This window comes from Mizuhopecten yessoensis, unplaced genomic scaffold (assembly GCF_002113885.1).
Source record: "Mizuhopecten yessoensis strain PY_sf001 unplaced genomic scaffold, ASM211388v2 scaffold8365, whole genome shotgun sequence".
Lineage (NCBI taxonomy): Eukaryota > Metazoa > Mollusca > Bivalvia > Pectinida > Pectinidae > Mizuhopecten > Mizuhopecten yessoensis.
The window spans coordinates 268,024-274,487 of NW_018407511.1; positions in this window are offsets into that span (position 1 = coordinate 268,024).

The following is a 6,464-nucleotide window of genomic DNA, read 5'->3' on the forward strand; positions in this document are numbered from 1 at the left end:
GCCTACTTTGTATGTTACGTTCTGTGGCAAATTTCTTCTTTTTTATATATATTACTTTACTATGCGTTTCTTCGGCATGAACAATCCCAGGTGATATTGCTTGTCATCTTCTCTTTCTAGGTTCTTTGGGTGCAGTTGTTGGTGACTTTTCATAGTTATAACGTGTCTTTTGTGTGAAAAGACCTTGTATCTCTATTCTTCTCCTTTATACTGTTTTGATAAAACGTTATTTTGTTTTAACAAATAAAGTAAACAAAGAGGACCTTTTTTCAGCATTGAACTTGATAACATTACGTGCGCGTTTTGGGTTCTGAGGTTTTGATACAAACTTGTATCATTTTTCGAAGGTTATGAACTATGCACACGGTTAGATGTTGGAGGTTAAATACAACACATTATTCCACACATTGTTGTATTAGATACGTTTCCGTTTCGGGTAATAATAAAACGAAGACACAAAATTGAAATAAATAGTAACAAAAGCTATTGTAAAGTTACATTCCGTTATCTGAAATGCGACAGATTTAACACGCGAATAGATCGAAGTCCGTAATGGCGGCAGATTGCATTCCATAAGCTGTGTTTTGATACCAGTCTGCCTAATGTGTTGAAAAAGGGGATACAAAATAGCAATTTAAATAAAAGTAATCTTTTGAAATGTAGCCTAAGTACCTCTGACAATTTGATTGTCGTCTGATGGCGTGTTGTTCTCCCAGCCATCAACACAACTCTATGAGCCAAGGAGCTGGGGTTAGGCCCACTCGGCATTGACATGGAGAATGACTGTGTTTATGCAAACATGTAAGTCAGTTGTTTAACAAATAGCCTACCAAACATACCCGGTAAATGCACGATACTGCACTGGTACAGACGCTTCTCAATCTATAGCACTATTATGTAACTGTCAAACATCCGTACGACGCTGATGAATGGGTTTTGCTCGCCTACCATTAATTGACACGTCCTACTAGGTTAGAATTGTGATTTGGAATTCACATGAGAAACAAAAAATGACATATCGAAAAAATGCTGACTACGCATATCACACATCTAGTTTGATTTACTCACGTGCTATGACGATTCTAAATGATATTATATTAAGTGAAAATTGAACCATAGATTTATTTACGTATGTGCAGTTACTTGTCTAAATTATCAATTTTAAATTATGCAAGTGAATTAACCAAATAAGTCTTGTTTTAAAATGTTCAGTAGCTAAGCTAAATGATCAAGTTTGTTTTAGGCATGTGTAGTAACTCATTCCCATTTATCTAGTTTAATTGACGCATCACGTAATGTCAAGTCCTCATAGCGAGAACATGTGTAGAGACAATGAAACAAAAAAAACCCACTAATCACCATAATGAAAAAACATCGACCTTCATTTCACAAAATAAGTACATTTTCAAATGAAATCATGCAACCTTAAACCTTGTCTATACTCTTCATCAACCTACATTTTTGGAAACCCTGTGTTGTAAGTTTGTCTGTCAGCAGTCGACATCTATCACGGAAACCCTGTGTTGTAAGTTTGTCTGTCAGCAGACGACATCTATCACGGAAACCCTGTGTTGTAAGTTTGTCTGTCAGAAGTCGACATCTATCACCGAAACCCTGTGTTGTAAGTTTGTCTGTCAGCAATCGACATCTATCCCGGAAACCCTGTGTTTTAAGTTTTTCTGTCAGCAGGCGACATCTATCACGGAAACCCTGGGTTGTAAGTTTGTCTGTCAGCAGGCGACATCTATCACGGAAACCCTGCGTTGTAAGTTTGTCTGTCAGCAGACGACATCTATCGCGGAAACCCTGTGTTGTAAGTTTTTCTGTCAGCAGTCGACATCTATCCCGGAACCCCTGTGTTGTAAGTTTTTCTGTCAGCAGGCGACATCTATCACGGAAACCCTGCGTTGTAAGTTTGTCTGTCAGCAGCCGACATCTATCACGGAAACCCTGCGTTGTAAGTTTGTCTGTCAGAAGTCGACATCTATCACGGAAACCCAGTGTTATAAGTTTGTCTGTCAGCAGTCGAAATCTATCACGGAAACCCTGTGTTGTATGTTTGTCTGTCAGCAGACGACATCTATCACGGTAACCCTGTGTTGTAAGTTTTTCTGTCAGCAGGCGACATCTATCACGGAAACCCTGGGTTGTAAGCTTGTCTGTCAGCAGTCGACATCTATCATGGAAACCCTGTGTTGTAAGTTTGTCTGTCAGCAGTCGACATCTATCCCGGAAACCCTGTGTTGTAAGTTTTTCTGTCAGCAGTCGACATCTATCACGGAAACCCTGTGTTGTAAGTCTGTTCGTCAATAGTCGACATCTATCACGGAAACCCTGTGTTGTAAGTCTGTTCGTCAATAGTCGACATCTATCACGGAAAGCCTGTGTTGTAAGTCTGTTCGTCAACAGTCGACATCTATCACGGAAAGCCTGTGTTGTAAGTCTGTTCGTCAGTAGTCGACATCTATCACGGAAAGCCTGTGTTGTAAGTGTGTCTGTCAGCTGTCGACATCTATCACGGAAACCCTGTGTTGTAAGTTTGTCCGTCAGTAGTCGACATCTATCACGGAAACCCTGTGTTGTAAGCTTGTTCGTCAGTAGTCGACATCTATCACGGAAACCCTGTGTTGTAAGCTTGTCAGTCAGTAGTCTACATCTACCACGGAAACCCTGTGTTGTAAGTTTGTCTGTCAGCAGTCAACATCTATCACGGAAACCCTGTGTTGTAAGTGTGTCTGTCAGCTGTCAACATCTATCACGGAAAGCCTGTGTTGTAAGCTTGTTCGTCAGTAGTCGACATCTATCACGGAAGTTGTGATATTCGGAGCAAGCTCACGAATACCAAATCCATTGCGACAGGCAAAACACCGTTGGTATGGGAAGCAGGGAAGAGAACGTCCAGGATGTCTCATAAAAAAGAACAAATGTGTGGAGTGTAAGGAATAGAACAGTCAAAGGTTCTTAAAGAAGAAACAGTTTCGATTAGAGGATGTTCAAGATTTGTTAAAAAAAACTTCGAATCTTCGAAATTTACATTCTATAAATCCTCTTCTTGAGTACAGTGTCATGAAACGTCTGTAACCCTGATTTGATTGTACTAAGAATGTAGGTAGAAGTTTGGATAATGTCTTGGTTAAGCAAAACCATCGATAAAACGTCGGTCGTAAGGATTCTTGCGAAGTTTAATAATCTAATCCAAGCGAAGCAGGTCCGTATCCTTATTATAAGAGGGTTTTAGGAAATATTGAAAAACAGAAGCGTAATTTGCTAATATTTCGTCTTTCAATCAAATTGAAAGTATAGGCAGGGTTTCTTTGGTTATTAAGCAAGTCTAGTTCGTTTTGATGGCAGCAAATATAACAGTGTTTGCAGACAATGATGCGTTAGTATATGCTTTGTCTGCAAACACAACTATATACTTATCAGGCAAATCGTTGACTGTTATTTGGACATCGTGAGCAAGAAATACGCATCTGTGTTTTGTTTTCTTTTTGGATTCATAGATTAAACACTGTCTGGAAGTGTATCCAATTAAGCGTGCTCCCGTTTAGCACATTCTCTGGACTATTCCTCACCGAAAATCCATCAGTATCTTTCTGCAATTCATATTCCATTTGATAGTTTGAGTCTCTCGATGCTAAGGATCACTCAAGCAAAACTCTTGTAGCTTTGCATTATGAATTCTATATAGATTGCCAATTACTACATATCCAGCCGGGCTATAGTTGTATGGGGATGTGTAAAACCAACATGGTGGAGGAGGAGGAGTTATTCTCATGTCATCTGAATGTAGCTGTTGTAGCGTTTGCCTGTAACTGAAAAGTTTTGAAGAAGTGTTTAGTATCATTGAAATAATGATTAAGGCATTTTCGTACTTGAAGAACGATGCTATGCTATCTCGGACGGACTTAAGGTCATTAATGATGTAATGGCATTTATTTTCATTTTGCTGTCCTATCTGTGAGAACAGGCTAAACAATTCGCATGTGTGCCACATCATCAATTACTTTATTAAGTCTCCAAGCTAGTTTCAAAATGTCAACAATTCTTTACAGTTTCCATCTGGTGTTCAAACTTAACTTTTTGTATGTAGTCGGTTAGACAGTCGCTGTCCACAACCACGCGCACGTCTCCCTTAAGAAGTACACAATGACATTGCATTTGTATGACAACATCCTGGACTTAACAAACAAAAATATTTATCCACATATTACATCCATATGGCGACAACACTGCCAAAACCTCGTATGTGCTGCTGCTCCCGGGGTCTACGGTACATGGCACTAAATGTAGGGTTAATGGTTCGGTGATAAACTTTCTCTAAAACGTGAACAGTCAGACACAGAATAGAATGGTCAGGGTGGTTGAAATAGTTACATAAACATTGATCTTCTTCACGGTTCACGGACGAACGTTGACCATTCATTCGGTGTCGTAATTGTCCTTTCGTTTCAGCAATATATATATATCAATCCCTGGAGAGCACACTAGCTACCATACACAAAATTAAAGGTTTTGTGATTCATTGGTTCAAAGTTTCTTGTACATTTTTTTTTCATAAATGAGAGAACTGTCAGACCTCTCAGTATCAAGTATACTGCAAGTCTTTTATTTTGTAACTCCACCTACTTTTTGAAATACTATAAAAAAAATCAGCCATGTATGAAACGTCAAACAATTCAAGTACATCATGTTTTTACTGGTACAAACATGTCAGACATTTTATAAAAAATATCTACTATCAGAGCTTTGGACAAAGTTACTTTAGAATGTTCTTGAAGACAATCCGAAGGTACTCAGCCTTCCACTGATGGATCTTTTACCCATAAGGTAAACTAAGGGAGTCCTTTTTGATACTGGGCTCCGACTCGGCCAGTAGGAAGCCAGTCATAAGGAAATATAACGTATATATCTGTAAACCCTAAGTTGTACGTTCGTCCGTCAGCAGCCGATAGTCATCACGGAAATAATAATATTCTTCGGACCAAGTCCATGGTTATTAAATTAACTTTATCTTGTAAACACCGTTTTGGAGGAATCAGGGAAATCGCTATCAAGAAAGGGAAAGTTCAATGAAGAAAAGTCAAAATTATCCCGCTTTCATACAGCGTAGTAGTAAGTCGTTTCTGTTGGCCATGTCGTTAGTTAATATTGAGTTAAACAGCTGATGAAGAAAGGCCTTTAGGGTCATTGATTTCAAGTTCAGATGGTAGATTTCCTAGGTATGCTGTCGCAGAACTGAAGACATTTCTTTTTATCTAAAGACAACATATAATTGATATATCTGAAAAGGAAATTAAAGGACCTTGCAAGGTCTTCAATACTTGTCCGGGTAATTTATTTGATAATTTCAGCCTCATACTGTCATATGAAAACTTGAACAAGCAGGAAAAGAGAGGGGCAGAGTTTATTACCAAGGGTATGCGAACTTTAGGCTAGAAGATAAATTTTACCTTGTCATATGTCATATAAATTACGAAACATGTTAAAAACATGGTGCAAAAATAATTATACTGTATAATACTGCTGTTTCGTCCATGAGTGTACGATATATCTAGCACAAATAAAGTAACAGAAATATATAAATCTATTAACTGCATACACATTTTATGACGGTAAAATATCACATAATGTCTTACATAATCAAAATGTCTATATTAATAGCACGTATTGGTTAAACCGAACTAATGTATACTCATATATTGTTTTTTACGCTGAGGAAATCCAATTGTCTGTGAAGCACCATCAGAAAATAGGAACACGTCTATTGATAAAATATGGGCCAGGGAGACATGTAATGTTTATTTTATAACTATGTATGATAAGTAGCATTACATGCGTCTTTGACGATTTAAAGTGCACGTAAACTTACGTGCGACCTAAATCCATACCAAAGATATATGCAAGTCTTTTGAATTTCTCTACGTCAGGACACACAATTACAAAAGTAGTCAAAGCAAAAAGCATACTCGTAAATATTTAGACACTATGAAAATGTCCGTCGATAAATTCACCTTTTAAGAGTAAAGAACAGACACACGATAATTGATTATAAGCCGTCTGAGTAGAAACACTGATAATTACTTCAATTAAGATACTCACCCTCAAAACAAATCTGTTAATGGGAAAACTAAAACAAAAGCTTAATGCTAGCATGCGCGGATATTGCTTTGTTTGCGAAAAGGCTATTAGTGGCGCAATGCATGATAGGACATGGTTCAATATAGGAAACATTTAAAGAAATGTGTACAACAGAATCAGATACCAACCATTATGATTATCTAACGATGACCAGAATTATACATGTATACAGTACATTTACAGACTATTCAATTCCAAATAAATATATATTGTGAGAAGTTTTGATATATTGAAGTGTTTCTTTCAATTTGATATTCTGATGTAAATTGAGTTATTTTTGTGATTATTGTTATTGGTGCCGTGGTTGTTATAGGGTTGTCATG